At 42.3% G+C, this 21,720-nt stretch overlaps 1 protein-coding gene and 1 long non-coding RNA gene across 3 annotated transcripts in view; one reads left to right on the top strand and one right to left on the bottom strand.

Moving 5' to 3' along the window:
• LOC117346195 overlaps positions 1–17,133 on the top strand; it is a 32,854-nt gene extending 15,721 nt beyond the window's left edge. Inside the window, exon 2 of the long non-coding RNA XR_004536563.1 lies at positions 16,910–17,133. This is a non-coding gene — a long non-coding RNA (uncharacterized LOC117346195). The remainder of the gene's footprint in view (positions 1–16,909) is intronic.
• The window catches only part of DCTN6 (dynactin subunit 6), a 137,762-nt gene that overhangs the window by 64,764 nt on the left and 51,278 nt on the right, over positions 1–21,720 (bottom strand). The gene's annotated exons all lie outside the window — the stretch shown is intronic.

Below are 21,720 nucleotides of genomic sequence, written 5' to 3'. Positions count from 1 at the left end.
GGACAGACAATCCTGGAGGGCCTCCATTAGGTTCTATAACACCGAATTAAAAAAATCAATGAAGAACTACTACGGCAACAAAATCTCATGCTCCAACAACCAAAGCAACACTCTGTTCAACATCTGGCGTTCCATATCCTCCAAACACGATTCCTCCCCACTCCCCTCTTCTCCATCCGCGAACGATCTAGCAAAATTTTTCAATGAGAAAGTGTCTACCTTACGAAGCTCCTTCCCCCCCACACCCGATTACAACTCTCTGATGCCCACTACCTCCAACCCCAATTTAACCGAGGTGAACCATATCCCAGCCGACAGATCCTGGACCGCCTTCGAGCCTGTGTCCGACTCTCAGGTCTCTAAGCTCTGCCTCAAGTTAAAAGCCTGCAACTGCTCCTTGGATCCTTTCCCTTCCTACCTATATGAGAACATTCCAGCACAGGCCATCTCATCTCTCACCAAAATCTTAAACTCCGCCCTGCTCTCAGGCCTGTTTTCTACAGAAATGGGACACATTTCCCTGTCCCCACTTCTGAAAAAAGCTGATCTCGACCCCTCCATCCCTTCCAGCTATCGCCCAATAGCTAATATCCCTCTCCTGACCAAAATGCTGGAATCCATCATAGCCACCCAACTCTCATCCTATCTCGAGAGATTCTCCATTCTCCTACCCTACCAACATGGATTTAGACCCAACTATAGCACTGAATCCCTTCTAGCCTCTTTAATCTCAAAGGTCCAACAACTTCACTCCTGCAACAAATTTGCTGTCCTTCTCCAATTTGACCTCTCCGCAGCTTTCGACATTGTCCACCATGACATACTAATCCTCCAACTTTCTGAAATTGGCATAAATTCCACGGTCTTAGATTGGTTCTCAAAATTCTTACGGTCCCGTTCCTACCTCGTTAACATGAAGGGTTCCTCATCCTCCCCTTGGAAACCGATCTGCGGAGTCCCGCAGGGTTCACCTTTATCCCCGATTCTTTTCAATGTCTATATGTCCTCCCTGAAACTCCTCCAACTTTCCACCTCGGAGACACTTTACACCTACGCCGACGACATCCTCGTCCTTATTGAGACCGACTCTAACCTCACCAACCTCTCGGTTAACATCTCATCCTGTATAACAAGTCTACAATCCTGGGCCCTCACTGTTCAAATGAAACTAAATGAGGCCAAAACAAAACTACTTTGGCTCGGCCCGAAACTGGATCAGCTACCCTCCCACATCCCACTTTCCTCTGGCACCAATCTGCAGCTTGAGCACTCTAGCAAAGTTCTGGGAATCATCATTGACTCTACACTGTCCTTTAACGACCACATCAACTCCCTAGTAAAAAAATGCTTTTTCAATCTCCATATGCTAAGAAAAGTTAGATCCTGCTTCCACCAACAACATTTCGCCGTCCTTGTCCAATCCATCATTCTATCCCGACTCGATTACTGCAACTCCATCTTTCTAAGCCTAACAAAGAAACATCTTCTCAGACTTCAGCGGATTCAGAACACCGCAGCTAAATTAATCTTCGCAAAAGGCAAATTTGACCACGTCTCCCCGCTTCTGTCTAAGCTTCACTGGCTCCCAGTCTTCCTCAGGGTTCGCTACAAATGCGCTTGTCTTACCTTCAAATCTCTTCACGGCATCCTTCCTCCCCTCTTCCCACTATCTTGGCTCTCGAGCACTCACTCCACCAGATCCACTCAGAAATTCAAACTATCCTTCCCTTCTCTAATTGGCATCTCCCATACAGGAAAACATGGTACATCCCTCCTCTTCAGGATCACTGAGCTGTGGAACAGCTTTACGGCCCATCTTCGGAGTTCGACCTCCCTCCAACATTTCAGAAAACATCTGAAAACCTGGCTTTTCAATAAAATGTAACCACTCCCTCCCTCTCCATTATTCTATGTACCTCCTCCGTCCTTGTTCACCTTACCTCTCCCTCCTTCCATTGTAGTTCCTCCTCTTTATTTTTAATCCCTGTAAACCGTGTCGAGCTCCACTTCCGTGGAGATGACGCGGTATATAAACTTAAGGTTTAGTTTAGTTTAGTTTATTAAATAAACCATAACCTCCCCGCTCCCTAGGCAGACATACCCTAATAAAAGTCATACGTGGCCGCTTGCCTCCCCATACATATTGCTGTAACCCTCTCGTTAGTTGGACATAATGGGAATGTGACAGTAAAATTGGTAAAACCTGAAATCTGAATAACCATATTTTGGAAAAAGCACCATATTATACAGAGCCACCAGACCCACCACTGACAAAGGAAAAGTGGACCAAATTTTGAGGATCTGCAATAAAGAGTCAACATTGCAGGCATAAAGGGTGGTAAGATCTTGTGGTATCCAAACTCCAAAATACTTAATTGATGCCTGGGCCCATGTAAATGGAAAATCCCCCACCCAATTATCCTGCAACGTCAACGGTACAGCTAAGGCCTTAGTTTTCTGGCAGTTCAAGGAAAATCCCTAATAGAACCTAAATTTCTCAAGAGAAATTGTATCAGGAGATTGATAGAGTGTAAGGGGTGAGTAAGTGTGAACAGTAAATCATCAGCAAATGCCAATGTCTTAATGGTGTGAGTAGAAAAAGTAACACTGGAAACATCAGGATCTTTTAAAATTGTTCTCAAAACCGGCTCTAAATAAAGAAGAAATAATAGTGGGGATAGGGGACATCCCTGTTGTGTTCCCCACCCAATTGAAAATGGTTCCGTGATAGTATCATTGACTAATAAACGGGCCACCGGAGACGTATACAGAGTCTGCAACGCCCTAGCATACCAGCCATCCACCCCCATATAATCCAACACACCAAATAAATATAGAAAACATAGAAAAATCACGGCAGAAAAGGGCCATAGCCCATCAAGTCTGCCCACTCTAATGACCCACCCCCTTCGACTTTACCCCCCTAGAGATCCCACATGCGTGTCCCATTTACTTTTAAAATCTGGCACGCTGCTGGCCTCAATCACCTGCAGTGGAAGTTCATTACAATGATCAACCACCCTTTCGGTGAAGAAATATTTCCTGCTGTCGCCATGAAATATGTCCAATCAACTTGATCAAAAGCTCAGGCCATATCTAAACTAACCAACAGCATAGGTATGTCTTGATGTTGTGTGTGTGCCATCGCCATTATCACCTTGCGGACATTCTGCACAGACTGCCTGCCCCTCACAAAGCCCACCTGTTCCGGGCCAATTAATCTGGGAAGGAGATGAGAAAGTCAATCTGCTAAAATGTTAGCTAAAATTTTTATATCTACGTTAAGTAGTGAAATCGGATGGTAAGACTCAGGAGAAGATACCTCCTTCCTCTCAATAACAGGGTGATCAAAGCCTCATTAGCCCCTAGCGGAAATTGCCCCCCATCAACAACATGAGTATAATAATCCCGTAAAGGGTAACTGATATATGGTGATATTAACTTATGAAACTTGGCCGTAAAGCCATTGGGGCCAGTGCTGAATAATTACACTGTAATTGAATCACCTTCTTCAATTCTCGTATAGTAATGGGAGCATTCAAAGAATCTTGTTCTAAATCTGTCAACTGGGGTAAACCAGAATCTGCCAAATAGTTGCCAATCAAAGAGCTAGAGCCCGAGTCCTGAGCGGCATAAAAATCCTGAAAATAATCCCAAAAGATTTTAGCTATCTGTTGAGTTTTATGTTGGAGCATCCCCGACCCATCAGTGACACTCAAAATGAATCTCTATCCTATCGCCCTTTTGGTCAAATTAGCTAACAAAGTCCCAGATCGATTACCATAACTGTGATATTTAAACTTCTGATAGAACAACATTTTAGTAGTGTGTTCATGTATGTGCGAGTTAAGAGATGTCTCAGTGGAAATCAGTGTTTCCTTAGTAGTAGGGGACGGGTAATGAGTATAATGATGTTTGGCTATTGCCAATTCGCGCTCCAAATGAAGTAAACCCCTAGACAACAGACGATTTCACACTATAGCATGGGCGATATAGTCATCCCGGAGTACCACTTTGGCCGTACTCCAAAACAATTCCGATTCTTGTAAATGTTGTTCATTGAAATCCAAATAGTCTTCCCATTTCTTCTGCAGATAATCCTTAAAATGATCATCGGTTGCCAAGTAACTAGGGAAGCGCCAACGCACCAGACCTCGTAAACCAAAGCCCACATTCATATCTACCCAAACCAGCGAATGATCTGAAATAGCTGAGGAGCCTATAGCTGCCGAATCAATATTAAGGAAAGTGTTTTTCATGGTAAGAATATAGTCTATTCTGGAAAGCGTTCCATGTGCTCAGGAACGATGAGCAGGAAAATACTTTTAAAACCAATAGGAGGAAATATTTTTTCACTCAGAGAATAGTTAAGCTCTGGAATGCGCTGCCAGAGGATGTGGTAAGAGCGGATAGCGCAACTGGTTTTAAGAAAGGTTTGGACAAGTTCCTGGAGGAAAAGTCCATAGTCTGTTATTGAGAAAGACATGGGGGAAGCCACTGCTTGACCTGGATCGGTAGCATGGAATATTGCTACTCCATGGGTTTTGATCAGGTACTAGTGACCTGGATTGGCCACCGTGAAAACGGGCTATTGTGCTTGATGGACCATTGGTCTGATCCAGTAAGGCTATTCTTATGTTCTTATGATTTTATTGTATCTAATGTATGCACATTATTGTATTTTAGATTGTAAAGCTGCCCTGATAGTTTTCCCAAGGTGCAAGATAGTAAAATTTTAATAAACTTGGAAACTTGGTAACCAGTATTTAAGCATAACTATAACCTGCACAGAGTAGTGGGTATGGCTCAATGGACTGTGCAGGTCTTTATCTGCCATCACTTACTGTGTGTTTAGTTTTATGTACTGTTTTATGATTCATTATAAAAAAAAAAACAACTTTGGACATCTTTGTTAGACAGGAAAGCAGTATATAAGCATTCTTAACACCACAATGGACTTGCTTTACATGTGGGAAATCTTGGGTATAGGCAGACACTATAGATGTGCAAATTGGCCATACTGCAGAATTTACTTAGTGGCTGGAACTAAGTCAGAGTTTTTTTTAATGCTCTGTTAACAAGTCATGTACACAGAAGCTATGGACTTTGTGAGGGAGAGCGCATTTTTCCTATGTGGACAAGAAATACTTGTATGGGCGTTAGGACAGTGTTTAGGTGCTCTGTAAAGCTCTGTGTGACATGGGTCCAGGTAAATAGAAGAGCCAAAAATATAAGCTTTGATTCTGCATGCTATGGTGTTGTGAAGTTTGGCTGTAGATTAATGAATACAACCACATTGTATATTTGCTGGGCAGTTAGAGAGTGACAATGGAACATGTACAAATGTATACACTGCATTTCCTCCTTTGAGACGGTGTCAGACTGTGTATGGTTTGCAGAAAAATATCCAATTATAGGTCGCCAACATTTCATAGACAGAACAATGGAAAACTTTCAGATACCTATTATAATATATTATATAGCAATATTGGATAGCCAGTCCACTAACTTGGAACTTGAGGACGATACTGGCCAGACTTTACAGTAGATATCATGCAAACAACGGGATGGTTGGATGAGCTTAGATGTCAACTTCAGCCGTTGGAACCTAGGACAATACCAGGTGGGCCCGAGTCTATGGCCCAGAAATATCAAAGAAGAGACAAGTTAATTTAATCATGTATTTCTAATGAGAATAACTAATGGGCAGACTGGATGGACCATTTCAGTCTTTATCTTCCGTCACTATGTTACATGGAATAGAATTTTTGCTGAAAAAAAATTTATTTCTGGGTATCAGATATCATAAACAGGTCTCCTTATAGAGTTGGGTGACAGAGTTTGGTATTTGCATGCTATGAAGTCTGCTTCGCCACTTTCCTATCTTACACTGTTTATAAAATGTTCTCCTGCCAACACCCTAAGCTCTTGGCCTGCAGCCTGTGTCCCACAGCCTTGATTGACATATCTAAGACCCTGGTTCCTTCCCTGACAGATACAAATCACCATTCCAAGTCTCACTCACTAAGCAGGGGTGTCCAGGTCATGCATTCTATCTTCCATGTTTGCCATTTGGGAGAATGTTATGGAGGCAAGGCATCCATGTAAAAACAGAAACAAAATAACCTGAGAGAATCAGGTATCCATTCTTTTGAAGTGCCTTGACAATGTGTTTTTCCACACCTGTACGAATATTGTCACCACTTCCTTGAATCTGTACAACTACTCCCAACTGCTTTATAAATCATGATTACCTTCTCCAAGGAACACTATTTCTGTAGTTTTTAATAATGGCAATGCAAGCAGGCTTCTTGTCTCTACCCTCATAAGGAAAGATGTAAGGAAATATATAGAAATGCAAATAATACCCTGTTGTTTAGACAAAATACAAAACACGTGGGATAAATGGAAATGTGATTCTTTATTTACCATTACAATAACAACAAAAAAAAGGTCTAAATGTATATAAACAAATTAAAAACACAACTAGTGACTGGAGGCAGAACTATGGGTTCCCTATTGCCACATGGCATCTGTAAGGGCCCGAAGCTCTGCCCAACAAATTTTTCATGGTGACTCACCTAGACCTGAGATTCATAGTGGCTACAAAGAGGTTGACAATCTGACCCCAGGACCAACGGGAGCTGATGGAAACATGGCAGGGCTTGAAGCGGTGAGGCTGGTGGTGTCACCAGACCAGGCATGTGAAGTGTGACTGACAGGGCAGTTATGACAGGTAGGCTTTTTCCTCCTCTTTTGGCTGTTTTACGGGTGTGGCCAGGACATAGGACTGGCCACCTGTATTAAGAGAGAAAAAAAAACCCCTTTAAGACATGAAAGAACATGAACTTCAGGAAAAACTGAGAGCACCTTAGTATTGTACAGCTGCACACAATCAGGTAGTGAAATATACTCCAAAAGGCTACTAGATCTGAATCAGGTGATGAGAAAAACCCAGGATAATAATGTAGTTATTAGAATCATGTAGGCGCCTATGGTACATTTCAGCTGTTTGTACAAAGCCAAAAGCAGTGTTAAGAATTGCACAAAACTTTCAAAGATCAAATATTTGAGAGGAGGAGTACAGAGATAGCCAAGGGTTTAGTAAGAAAAGTGCCTTGTGAAAATCTTCACACCCTTGTACCCTTTTCACAATCAGTAGCCTAAAAAAATATAATTCAAAACACATTAAAATAGGAGTTTGTTTCACAGATCTACACACCATAGTCTACACTTTCAATGTGAAAACAATTCTAGAAATATTTGAAAAGAAATTAAGACTAGTAATGTCAAAAAAATGACTGCATATGTCTTCACACCCTTTGTCTTAAAACTTGAGGAAGCCCCTTTTGCAACAATAACAGGCATGAGCATTTAGAATGGTAGAGTTTCCCCCCCCCCATTTTCTTAACAGAACCTCTTACTCTGTCAATCTAGCTGGAGATTATCTATGGACTGCAGTCTTGCCACCGATTTCCTATTGAATTCAGGTTGGAGATTTGACTAGGCCATTCAAAAAGACTCAAGTTTCTCCTATTGTAGATCAGCCCAGGTTTACGACAGACTGGAAGAGGATGTCTATGATAGACTCTTAGGGAGAGGAGGAGATATTGAATGCTGTGGATGGGCAGACTGAATAGGCCATTTGACCTTTATCTGCCATTATGTTTCTATGGGATGGGTTTTCATCCAGGATCTGTCTGTACTTTGCACCATTTCTCTTCCCTTCAAATTTTACATACCTCCCTGTCCCTTCTAGATAATGCTGCTGCCTCCATACTTTACTATGGATGGTGTCAGCAGGATGGCTTGTGCTTTTTTACTAATCCCTTCTTAACACTTGTGAAACACACTTAAATCATCCAAAAAATAGGCTGAAACATCTGGCTCAAACATCAGCCTATTTTGTGCTTTTTTATGCCAGATATAATTCTATTAGTGGAAAGGAAGACTGTAAAACTAACAAATAAAACTACTGTACTCCTAAAGCTGCCACTTAGACTTCAATAATTCAATATAATGCAGAAAAATCATTCATTATGTTCCTGATCAGTTTAAAAAAAAACAAAAAACACTACATATTCTGAATGTCTTCAAGTAAATACAAAATGAAGAATATTAAGTGTGGACACAAGTTGGTCTCTTTGAAAACAATGCTGCAAGTGGAAGATCCTATGCCGCACAGATTTGTAGATTACAAACTATCCACAATACAGCTATTTGTATTCTTTCTAATGCCTCTCGTTTTGATCAGCTTACTCCTTTATATCTCCAGCATCATTGTCTTCCAATTTCTTTTCATATTCAATTTAAAATTCTTATTTTAACTTTTAAATCAATTCACTGTAATAGTCCAGCTTCTCTCTTCTCTCATTAGTTCTTATTGTCCATCAAAGCTTTTGCATTCTTTGAATAATCAGTCTTCAAATTCCTTCTGTTTATGCAGTTATTATGAACTAGTGTTAAGCCCGTTACATAAACGGGTGCTAGAGTAGATCCCATCCTATGTCCTTAGTGCCCAGTACCTCCTTCCTATGTCCTTAGAGCCCCCAGTGCCTCCTTCCTATGTCCTTAGTGTCCCTTCCTATGTCCTTAGTACCCCTTCCTATGTCCTTAGTGGCCCCAGTGCCTCCTTCCTAAGTCTTTAGTGCCCTCGGTGCCTCCTATGTCTTTAGTGCCCCCAGTGCCTCCTTCCTATGTCCTTAGTGTCCCTTCCTATGTCCTTAGTACCCCTTCCTATGTCCTTAGTGGCCCCAGTGCCTCCTTCCTAAGTCTTTAGTGCCCCTTCCTAAGTCTTTAGTTCCCTCGGTGCCTCCTATGTCTTTAGTGCCCCCAGTGCCTCCTTCCTATGTCCTTAGTGTCCCATCCTATGTCCTTAGTGCCCCCAGTGCCTCCTTCCTATGTCCCCCTCACTGATTTCCAGACTTTGTCTCATCACCATCCTCCGAAGCCAGCCTGCCTGTCTCCCTCCCACCCCCCTGTGCAGTATAACCCTTGAGCAGCATGTTTCCATCTCCCCCCTCGCCACTACTGTCGCCGTGCAGCCGACCCCACTGACTCTCCCACCGCGAGACGACCGACAAACCTCTCGGCTCCAGCAGCGTCCGCAGCATTCTAAACACGCTGCTTCGCGGCCTTCTACTGCCCTGATTTCCTTGCGAAGCAGCGTGTTTAGAGTGTTGCGGACGCTGCTGGAGCCGGGAGGTTTGTGGTGGTCTTGCGGTGGGAGGGTCAACGGGGGTTTGGTGCGCCGGGGGGGGGGGCGATGATGATGAACTGCCTTACACGAAAACAGAACCCTAAGCATGCATGCACACTCCTACTTCCGTGTTCCGTAGATCCCTGGCAGGTAGAAGTGCGTATGCATGCTTAGGGTTTTATTATTATAGATTAACTAGAGAGCTTTTTTCTTGTATTTCACCATCTTTTTGGAATTCTCTTCCAAATACAGTGTGCCTTGAAATCTATTTATTTGAAATTTATTACTCTGAAAACATTTCTTTTAAGAAAGCTTTTTCTAATCAATTAGATCAGTGTTCTTCAACCTTTTTACACCTATGGACCGGCAGAAATAAAAGAATTATTTTGTGGACCGGCATCGGTCCGCAGACCAGCGGTTGAAAAACACTGGGCTAAGTCGTGGGCCAGACCCTGCCCATCTCTACCCAATCTCCACCCCAGACCCTGCCCCCATAGTCCTAATTGTAACACTATTTTTTCCATTCATTTTTCATATATACACACACAATATAATCTTATCAACAATGCATCTATCGTACTGTGGACCGGCAGGAAATTTCTGAGAACCGGCACCGGTCCATGGACCGGTGGTTGAAGAACTCCGAATTAGACGACTCTGGTGTCGTGAGGGTTTACTAGTGAGGCAGCTCGCATAATGCTATATGTCCTCTTTTTTCATTCTGTGCTGTCCCTTGCGGGTTTTTTTTTTTTTTGTTTGGGATATGGCATTCCTTTCTATTTTAATTGTAATTTTATAAACCACTCTGTTGAGGAGAGTGTGGCGCAGTGGTTGGATCTACAGCCTCAGCACCCTGGGGTTGTGGGTTCAAACCCCGCACTGCTCCCTGTGACCCTGGGCAAGTCACTCAGTCCTCCATAGCCCCAGGTACGTTAGATAAATTGTGAGCCCACCGGGACAGATAGGGAAAATGCTTGAGTACCTGATTGTAAAAACCGCTTAGATAACCTTGATAGGCAGTATATAAAATCCTCATAAACTTGAAACTTATTGCCTAAGGAAGGGCAGTATATTAAATACAATTAAACCATAAAGAGCATATTTTATAATGGCATCTGAGCACCCAAGATTCTGTTACAGAATATTAGTGTTAACTCAGCATTGGTGTGCTTGCAGTAATTGCAATCATAACTTGTGTTATGCCCTGACCATGTACCATCTTCATGAATCCCCCTTGTACTTACAGACCCATATCTGCACCCTTATCATAGGGTGTTTAGTCATTTTGCTGCCAATTAAATATCTAAATGTATGTTTACCTGCAAAAGGTATTCTGCAAATTTACAGGTTTGACTGGTACATAAATGGATAAACAGGACAATTTTTGGATACTGAGCTAATTTGGATTTATTACAACAAAGGTTGTGAGAACTTAAGTAATTAAGACCCAGATTCACTAAAGATACATAGTAACATAGTAGATGACGGCAAATAAAGACTCAAATGGTCCATCCAGTCTGCCCAACCTGATTCAATTTGATTTTTGTTTTTCTTCTTAACTACTGTACTTCTGGGCAAGAATCCAAAGCTCTACCCGGTACTGTGCTTGGGTTCCAACTACTGAAGTCTCTGTCAAAGCTCACTCCAGCCCATCTACACCCTCCCAGCCCATCCTCCACCAAAAGGCCATTTATAGACACAGACCATGCAAGTCTGCCCAGTACTGGCCTTAGTTCAATATTTAATATTATTTTCTGATTCTAGATCCTCTAGATGTGTATGCAAATACTGAGTGCCAATTAACATCAATAATTGGGTGTTAGCACTTAATTATTGATAACATTGACTTTGTTAAGCAATTACTTTGTGCAATCTTCTCAGGCACATTCATAAATTTGGGTTCCATATATAGAATTTGCAATAGAATGCCTCAGTGTAGGTGCCCTCGTAGTCTGCTCAGTACTGGCCTTAGTTCTTCAATATTTACTATTATTTTCTGATTCTAGATCCTCTGTGTTCATCCCACGCTTTTTTGAACTCTGTCACCATTTTCCTCTACACCACCTCTCTCGGAAGCGCATTCCAAGCATCCATCACCCTCTCCTTAAAGCAGAATTTCTTTACATTGCTTTTGAGCAGGGGTCCCCAAAGTCCCTCCTTGAGGGCCGAATCCAGTAGGGTTTTCAGGATTTCCCCAATGAATATGCATTGAAAGCAGTGCATGCACATAGATCTCATGCATATTCATTGGGGAAATCCTGAAAACCCTCAAGGAGGGACTTTGGGGACCCCTGCTTTTGAGTCTACCACCCCTCAACCTCAAATTATGTCCTCTGGTTTTACCATTTTCCTTACTCTGGGAAAGATTTTGTTTTACATTAATACCTTTCAAGTATTTCAATGTCTGAATCATATCTCCCCTGTCCCTCCTTTCCTCTAGGGCAGGGGTGGGCAACTCCAGTCCTCGAGGGCCAAAATCCAGTCGGGTTTTTAGGATTTCCCCAATGAATATGTATGAGATCTATTTGCATGCACTGCTTTCAATGCAAATTCATTGGGGAAATCCTGAAAACCTGATTGGATTCTGAACCTCGAGGACCAGAGTTGCCAACCCCTGCTCTAGGGTATACATATTCAGGGCTTCTAGTCTCTCTTCATACGTCTTTTGGCGCAAACCTCCTACCATTTTCGTCACCCTCCCCTGGATCGCTTCACGTTTTATGTCCTTCGCCAGTTACGGTCTCCAAAACTGAACACGATACTCCGAGTGGGGCCTCACCAATGACCTGTACAGGGGCATCAACACCTTCTTTCTTCTACTGGCTACGTCTCTCTTTATACATCCCAGCATCTTTCTGGCAGCAGCCACCGCCTACTGTTGACCGATTTTAAACAGCGATTGATTCACTATCAAGTTTGCATGCAAATCATTTGCATGCAAACTCCCCGGCTCAATCGCTCAGTGAGCGATTCAGTCGGTGCAGAGCCCTGACAGTAGTGACAGGAGAAGCAGCCTCCTGTCACTGCTGACAGGGCTTCTGTCAGGAGACTTTTTTTTTTCATGGCACAGATATTTTGCATGTGCAAAATATCTGCCCAATAAAAAAAATATGAAAAGAAGCCTCCCGATAGCATACCTCCCCTTTCCCAACCCATGTGATGCATGGGGAGGGCCTAAGGCCATGATTGGCTCAGGTGCCTCGGGCTCCTCTCTAGGGAGGGGCCTGAGCCAATCAGGGACTTCCTTATGGAGGAGCCTAAGGAAGTCCCTAATTGGCTTCTTCTACAGGGTCTAATATAAAAATTTTAATAAACATAAGTACATAAGAGTTGCCATTTCCAGATCAGACCCTGGGTCCATCAAGTCCGGTGATTCGCACACGCGGAGGCCCCGCCAGGTGTGCCCTGGCATAGATTAAGTCCCCATGTCACTGTATGCTTCCCAAGGGAGATGTGTACCTAATATACCCTTACCCGTGTCACTCTATGCCACTCCTAAGGAGATGTGCATCTAGTTTACCCTTAAATCCTAGAACGGTGGATTCTGCAGAGGCAATATCTTCAGAGCAAGATCTACACGGGTGCACAGTTAATCGATTTCTCTGTTAGATCTTCCCTATTATACAAAATCCTCTTTGGATAAATGGATGCTCCTTTCAGTTTCTCTTCAAGGTAGAGTCCACTTGTTTAACATGATACTCTTTCCCAAAAGGCTTTATTCTATGCAGTTGTTGCTGATTTAGCTTTTGAAGAAAGACGTGGTCTTTTTATATAAACTCCTCTCTAAATTTTGTTGTGGAGGGCAGAAGCCAAAAACAGCTTTTTCAAATTTAATTGGTTTTTGGAAACATAGTGGTAAGGGGATTCTTGATTTTTTTTTAAGTATAAACAAGCCTGCCTTCTCTGCTATCTGGGAGATTGAACTCTCGACTAATAAATTTACACTTGGACATCTTATGAGCGGGCATTTTATTCACCTTGGAACTTTTACTCAGATAGTTTTGCCTATTTTTTGTGTCGAGGTGTTGTGTTGGGGTCCTTGCAGGCTGTCTTGTCAGATATGGGTGTGCCTCATGGGTGGCTCAGCCATGGTCTTGGATCAACTCTCTATTCAGGGAAATCTACAGTGCCCTCCTAGTAGAGATAAAGCTAGCTTTCATAGATGGGCTGAGCGGGGAAGACTTTGTTGAGTCATATGCTAGGTGTTAGGGGATGACTGGCAGCCTGGGAGAATTTTGCTGCACATGAATGTGGTAGAGACTAAAGATCTTTTTGCTTATAGACAATTACATCATTGTGTTTCCTTGTTGGCAGTGGGGGCTTTGGAATTCCCTATGGGGGCTTCTGTGAAAGAATATTTTTAAAAGTTCCCAGAGGAGGAGATATCTGTATCTTTTTCATTTATAAAGAGGTGAACAATTTATCTAAGAATCGTTCACAGGATGCATTACAGGTAAAATCGAGTGGAGATTTGGGCTTGCCAGTGGAGTCTCCAGACATCCATCACCTCCTCCGGAGGATACCCATCATTTCTGTTAGTGTAAAGCTCAGAGAATGCCAATTTCATACACTGCGTTGCGCATATTTCACTCAAGAGCGAGTTTTCAAATCTGTTAGGGTAGATTCTCCGATAAGTCAGAAATGCTGATCTGGCACTAATTCTTTTAATCATGCCCTAGAGTAAAGCATTTTTGGAAATCCTTAGTGTGTTATCTAGAGATGTTGCTTAGCCAAACCAATTCCCTTCTCCTCAGCTGGGTTTATTTTGGATTTTTATGAAGCTTTCCGGTTACATAATTGATATCACTGTCTTTTGTTTAGGAAAGTGGGAGTGTTGGGAAGAAAAGTTATTTTGGGAGTATGGCTTGGAGAGGAAACTCCCTCTTATTGGAATTGGCGGAATAGCTTGTATGCCCTCATGTTGCTGGAGCAGACATAGACAGGCTCAATGGTCCTCTAAGGGAGCACAGTTTTTTTAATGAATATGGAATAACTATATTCAATCTCTCACTCATAAGGCCAAAACCTTAGTGCTTAATTTTTTAGGTAGACTCCATTCATGAGCTCGGAGGGAGTTCATGGTGGACTCTTTGGAATGCATGGTGAGGGTGTGGGATATGATTTTGTGGTGAATTTTATTTTTCTTTTAGGGTTGAATCTTTGGACTTTTACCAGAGGTGGATAAGAACTCACCTCTCAGTTTTTTTAGCTTATCGTTTGTAATGGCTCTGTTAATGTTTCTGAAGTTTCACTATGATGAAACTTTTCCAATATATTTTTGCTGTACTCTTGTTCTTAAGGGGGGAATTTGGTTGGAGATGTTTATTTCTTTTTTTAAAAAAATTCTTTATTCATTTTCAAACGTACAATAAGTGTATCAATATGTCAAGATAAATTAATCATATATATATCACTTAATAATCATCAAGATAACAAATAATATGCTATTATCACCCATCCTTCCCACCCCTTCCTATAATATAATCACATATATTGTACAACATATAATAATAAAATAATCCCTCTCCCCCCTCATAATTGTAACTTAAGGGAAAAAATGTCATCCAATCAGAACAATAATTTGTTAATGGCTCCCACACATCTTGAAATTTCCTAAAACATCCTTGCTGTATTGCAATAAATCTTTCCATTTTATACATGTGACATAGGGAATTCCACCAAAAATTATAATTTAATCTACTCCAGTTCTTCCAGTTATAAGTAATTTGTTGAATGGCAACCCCAGTCATTATAAGTAATAATTTGTTATTGTTTGAAGAAATCTGACTTTTTGCTCTCATTGCCATACCAAACAGCACAGTATCATATGATAATGCCACTGGGTTTTCTAATAAACAATTAATTTGGTCCCAAATTGATTTCCAAAAAGTCATAACAAATGGACAGTAGAATAACAAATGATCTAAAGTCCCTGCTTCAAGATGACAGTGCCAACATCTATTAGACAGAGCTATCCAATTTTTGTAACCGAACAGGGGTTCATAATGCTCTATGTCACAGAAAAAAACATGTTTGCCTCATAGATGCTGACATTGTACATCTCATCCTCCAAGTCCAAATTTGTGTCCATTTAGACACAGAAATTTGATGTTTGATCTCTATGCTCCAAATGTCTCTCATACCAGTGTTTGGTTTCTTTTTAATAAGTCCAGTTAATAATTTATACCACTGGCAGCCTGGTGACCCAAGAAGTCCGCCTGAAAGCATAAGAACTCCATACTATTTTGATCACTAAGATTTTTCCATTCAGGGAAGCTATATCAGCTATGTTGCCTTCTGGCCTCGTGGTTGGGGGGTGGTTTGGGGTTTGGAGGGGGGGCTTTGGACAATCATGTTAATAATGAATATGATTTTGATTAGTTATATTTTTTGGTTTTTCTTTTTAGATATTCTTAATGGTTAATATTATAATAATGTATCAGCTGAAAAGCTTGGAAGAAAGGAAAGTGTTAATTATTGTTATTATAATAATGTATAAGAATGTTTTGAAATAAGATTTTAAAGTTTTTTTGTATTTTGAAATACTTTAATAAAGAAAAAAAAAAAAAGACAATACCTTCTATTACTGAGTGTGGAAAGTGTGTATACACAGAGGGAACAGATTAGACATTATGGGGGCAATTCTATATTATAGGCACCAATATTTACATGTATGTTGTACATGCAAAATATTTAGAATGCTAGCATATATGTGCATACTGTATGCGCACACTTATGCTTGTATATGTCAGCATGCTGCCTGAGTGCTATACTGCAAACATCCACTTAACTTACATAGCGTGCAAGGGTGACAAACAGGGATGTTGCATATGTGGAATGTGGACAGGGCTCCTACTTATATGTATAACTTATAGAACACTAAAATTACACAGGCAGCTGCCACACTTAGGTGCCTGAACTTACACTGGCTTGATGGCAAGTATAACTGTCCGCACCCAAATGTTAAAGGTGTATCTAACTGGTTAGGTTAGTATTCTATAAAGCAGTGGTTCCCAACCCTGTCCTGGAGGCCCACCAGGCCAATCGGGTTTTCAGGCTAGTCCTAACGAATATGCATGGAGCAGATTTACATGCCTGTCACTTCCATTATATGCAAATCTCTTTCAAGCTTATTCATTAGGGCTAGCCTGAAAACCCGATTGGCCTGGTGGGCCTCCAGGACAGGGTTGGGGACCATTGCTATAAAGGACAATAGATATCTACTTTCTTTTATAAAATAGGCTCCTAAAGGGAAGGCCTGTTACAGAATTGCCCATCATGTGACAAAAATGGTGAGGGGTTCAATTAAGGTGGTACTGAAAAGAAATAATATTAGAATCCCTGTAATAAGAACATAAGAATTGCCGCTGCTGGGTCAGACCAGTGGTCCATCGTGCCCAGCAATCCGCTCACGCGGCAGCCCTCTGGTCAAATACATCAAGTAGTATTTACTAATAGGCACAAAGTAATAGTCTGATTCTTACCTTGCTCTTCCTTCAGCTCTTGCTTCTGAAGCTGTCAACGTATGGCCCTGAATTTGATCTTCAGGGCCTCCAGTTAGTAGATACTAGTCCTTCCTGTAAGAAACAGAAAATATATATGAGCCATTTAATGGAGTCACACACTTTATGGCATTCCCAGCCCCCTCCAGAACATACTTCCCAATGAGCCTACTCCCAGACAATCCTCCCTGTGACTTTTTCTCCTCAGATTCCCCCATACTTTCTCAGCTGTTATCTACTGCAACAATCTCAGCTGGCACCCAAGTTCTGAAGGAAGGAGCCAGGCCATTTGAGTAGCACCAGCTCTACTCCTTCTCATCTGAACCTCCTGCTGGGCATTCTGGAGAGATCAGCTGCCCTAAGTCACCATGGATCTGAGACTCAGTGCACACTGGCAGGTGCTGCTGCAGCTCTGGCTCCTTCTCTCACCTACAGTGTTGAGAAAAAAGGTTTGTGAACCTCAAGTATGATAGAAAGTTCTTACCACAATGCTCTTGTTAAACTGAAATGTGTCTTTTCTTGTGTGATAAAAATAAAAGGCATATAAATCAAACAATTTTGTTTGAGACTCAATAATATTCAATAATATGCAAAGCAGAATCAAAGTGGAAACATTCACCTGGGCAGTCCGCATTTAAACAGATAAATTGTCCATTTGTAATTGAAATTTCAGTGGCATCACTGAAAATCCATATAATCTGAAATAGATAGCAGATATAACTTTAATAGATAAGTTATCTGTGTGGTGTAATTTAGATGGACAAGTTATCAATTAAGTAACTGAATATTGTCACTTGAATGATTTTTTTTTGGCCAGCCCTAAAATGTCCCCTATCAACGTTTATTTTTAAAATTGATAACTTTGGCTATTCAGTGATTTACTTATTCAAGGAATTAGGATTTAAAAAAGCACTTGTATATTTGGTGCCATCAGGATCTGCTAAGTGCTATTAAATGCTGAATAGAATAGAACTAATTCAGTGTGCGAACCAGTAATGGAACCCCTATTCTGCTTAATACAATTATTGATGAGAGTTATTCTTGTTAATTTCATTTCCTTGAATCCTGCTAGACTAGTACAAACCAGTGAGTAATGTCCCCTGACCAGCAGACGGAGGCAAAGAAAAACTAGCATAGTGGTAGAGCAGTCCTGGAACTTGTTAATATTCTATTGACAAAGCAGAGCTGAGACAAATGAACAGCAACATAGGTTAGTTATATGGATCCACACTGAGATCTGAACTTGATAGTGCTGCCTAGAATTATGAGACAAATATGGATCAACTTAATTTTTTACAATTATAAAAAACTTAGAGGGGCATAATCGAAAGGGACGTCTAAGTCCGATTACGTTCATCTCGCAAGTCGTCTAAAGTTAAAAAGAGCCTAAAAGATACATTTTCGAAAGAGACGTCCAACTTTTTTTCACTTTCGAAAATCGTCTAATTATACGTCCTGCCGATCTGATCGTCCAAGCCGCTAAAACGTCAATCTTTCTACCACATTTCCGTCCAACTTTCCATCCACGTCCAAAACGCCTAGAACAAGCCCTGTTGGACGTAGGAGGGATCTGCAAAGTGATGGATTGAAAACCCAGACATGCCACCTAAATAGTGGGGTACCTTACAGGGCACTGTTGTGAACTTCACAAAAAGGGTGCCATGGCATCTCCTCACTACAGCTCCCTTATAAGTCATGGTGAGCCCCCCAAACCACCTCCAGAATCCCCTAGACCCACTTATCTACCACCTCAATAGCCCTTATGGCTGTAGAAGCCACTTATATGCCAGTAAAAAAGGGTTTTGGGGGTGTATAGGGCAGTGCACATGTTTAAGTATCAATGCAGTGATTACAGGGGCTTATAGGCATGGGTACTCTTCTCTATGGGTTCCTAACCCACCCCAACACGACTAAAGCTACCTCTGAGCTGGACGACTAGGCTTTCCTATGCCAGGCGGCCAGGTGATGATGGTCTGGAGGCTGTGAATAAAATTTTTATGGGGTGGGGGAGGGGGGGATTGGTGATCACTGGAGTAGTGTGTGAGGGGTCTGTGTTATGTGTTTGCAGTGCTTATCTGGTGAGTTTAGGTGGGTTTTTGTGACTTAGACCATGTTTTACATGGTCTAAGTCACAACATCCAAGTTCTGTCTAGACTCTGTTATAAAACTTTCGGTTATAATTGCTGTACGACTAAGTCTAAGCTGGTTTAGCATCGCCTGTGAGTATACCCGACCTCGGGGTTGGACTCGTTTGTTCCCGTTATCACTATTATCATTAACAGCAACGGGGACAGGTTTTTAACCTAGTCAACATTTGTCTTGGTTCTTCCCATCCCCCCCAACCTTTATCGTTGAAGCTATGGCAACCAATTTTGGACTGGCGGGGTGGGGGTAGGGACTGTGACTTCCTACCACTTAGACCTGCTGTCCTGGCCTACCACTAGAACACCAGAGGGGGTACCGGGTGCGGGGTTGGGTAGGGCAGGGTGCGGAGCCTGGCAGGGAGAGGGGCTGGCTGTATAGCCTGGTAGGGCAGGGAGGGAAGGGGCTGGGTGCAGAGCCTGATATAAGTATACAATTTGGTTCAGAATGTTTTTTTTTCTTGTTTTCCTACTCTAAATTTAGGGTGTGTCTTATGGTCAGGTGCGCCCTATGGAGCGAAAAATAAGGTACTTTTTATATAAAATACCCTTTCTCCATACCTGTATCTGTGTATCAGTGGCTTGTGACGATATTCATAGTAGGAGCATACTTATTATAACAGCCACCTGGACTTTCAAGAAGCCTATAGCCAAGCCTTTCTTAAGCCTCTTCCTATTAAAGGGATTGAATATGAGATGAGATATCAAAGCCCTAAGTGGTAAATATGCCCTTTCCACACACTATGACTCAAAACCTTCCAAGACTATGGAGGAAGATCTTTTACAGGCCTGAAGTAATGTTGTAATGACCTTGTCCACATAATCTTTCCACCTGAAATATGAACTTTCAAGAGCAAAACATAAGGCAAAAAGTAAGACAGATTGTCCATTGGATCCATGCTCTACAGCAATAGACCCTTCTTCTGAGAGAGATGCAAGCCTTCTCTCACCTTAAGGCATATGAGGTATGTGTAACATGGTCTTCTGGACCTGTCTAGCACAACAAGGATGGCCAGTTCAGTATAAGAAACTATTCTTTGCAACACTTGACCTAGAAGATGCCAAGGAAAAAACACATATATATAGAGCATCACTGATGCAGGGCAAACCTAAAGGAGGGGGGTCTAAAGCCTCTGTCGCCCATCTTACACTCACTCAATCTTATGGCCATCAAAGCCATGACAGGATTACCTCATTGAAACACATTTGGTTGCTTCAGGTTTTCCTTTTCTTCTGGAATCACAGAGTAGAGTTTAGCCATAGTCCTAGCAACCAAGAGATGAGCTTAGGGAGCATTCTACCCTTCTGAAATCATAGCCTGAATCACATGGTGAGTCAGAAAAGGTTTAGTGAGTGAAATCTTGTCTCTTGCACCAAAGACTTGCCAATACTGAGTGCTGCTAATGCTTGCATTATAGTATCTAATAGTTATTCCCTCTAAAGAGCCTGACTAACAGAGCCAACACCACCCACAGGAGTAGTTCTTCCTATGAGATTCAGGATCAAAGCCTTTTGGTCAACTACACTGGAGGCCCTCTCCAGCTTAGAGCCCCCACAACAGAGTGCCAACTGTGACTCCTGGTCCCTCAGGGGATTCAGGAGTATTTTTTGGCCAGTGCATGTTCATTCAATCTCCCAGTCCAAGGAAACACAACCTGAGCTGGATGAAAAGTCTGAGCTAGTCTCAGAAAACACACTTTGTGGAGCAGGAGTAGGAACTCGGAGGAAAAAGAATTCCTCAGACCCAAGGATGCCTATCTAACAAGCCCTCCAACACAGCCAAATAATTATCTGTCAACTGGGGCCAGGAAGGGGGGGGAGGTGGTGGAAAGAGAGGCTTGAGTGTTGAGAGATGAAGCAGCTAACAGGGCCATTGCTACCATATATTCTGATCTTGCCATGTGGCTCTACTATATATGAAGTTTTTGCAGCCTCCACTGCCAGGACAGGCTGCCTTCTCCGATTCCTTAGGGTACCCCTCTGCTGACATGGAAAGTCATTCTATCACCACTGTTTCCTGCTACTGCAGGAATTGTATTCCCTGGAACTGCACCAGTAGCTATTAAAGGAAGCACCCTCTTACAAGCCTATATCACTTTGGCTTAATTTATGGATTATTCCTGGTCTTGCTGCACTCACTTCAATGGCTTCGCTACTGCTGCAAAAAAAAATCAGCATGCTCTCAACTGACTCACAGTCTCTTGCCTTCACCACTCCTGGTATGACTGCAGGTAGGGTTACCAGACTTACGGAATTCCTTGGACATGTCTGGGGGTCTGGATGGCTTTTCAAAACCCAGCACTTTATCTGGGTCTTGAAAAGCCTCCTTAAATCGTGTCATGCGATGTCATCGCGTGACATCCATGCATGCGCAGACTTCCTCCCTGCCTGACGTGATTTGCAGACAAGAGCAGCGAGTGGACAAGAGCAGGCAGCGGTGGGTGGGGCTAGGGCAGGACTGAGGTCGGGGATGGGCAGAACTGGGGGGGGGGCGGGTCTAGGGGGGTCCAGATTGTCCAATTGGAAAATCTGGCAACCCTAACTGCAGGCCTACTGCTGCCTTGAAACCTGGAAATGCTACTGTCTAAATCCCACCTGAGCACTGCTGCCCCTGGAACTCCTGCAGGATCTCTTTTTTGAGTGGTTTTGTTTTATTTGCTTTGTTATAGTGGTAGTGGAGGGCTGGGGTGGGGGAAAGAAGTCATAAGAGAGAGACAGGCTGACAGTCACTCTCCTTACATCCTTCTAGAGAAGCTGGGGGCTGGGTGTCCTGAACTCCCCTAGGTGTCCCTTAAGCCTGCTGTCTGCCCCAACAAGCCCCTAGATTATTTCCCCCTCATGTTCTAGCTCAACTAAGATACTAATTCTCCAACTGGGC

The sequence above is a fragment of the Geotrypetes seraphini genome, chromosome 1 (assembly GCF_902459505.1).
Source record: "Geotrypetes seraphini chromosome 1, aGeoSer1.1, whole genome shotgun sequence".
Lineage (NCBI taxonomy): Eukaryota > Metazoa > Chordata > Amphibia > Gymnophiona > Dermophiidae > Geotrypetes > Geotrypetes seraphini.
Note: the sequence above shows the minus strand (reverse complement) of the source record. Positions and strands in the feature narration are given on the sequence as shown.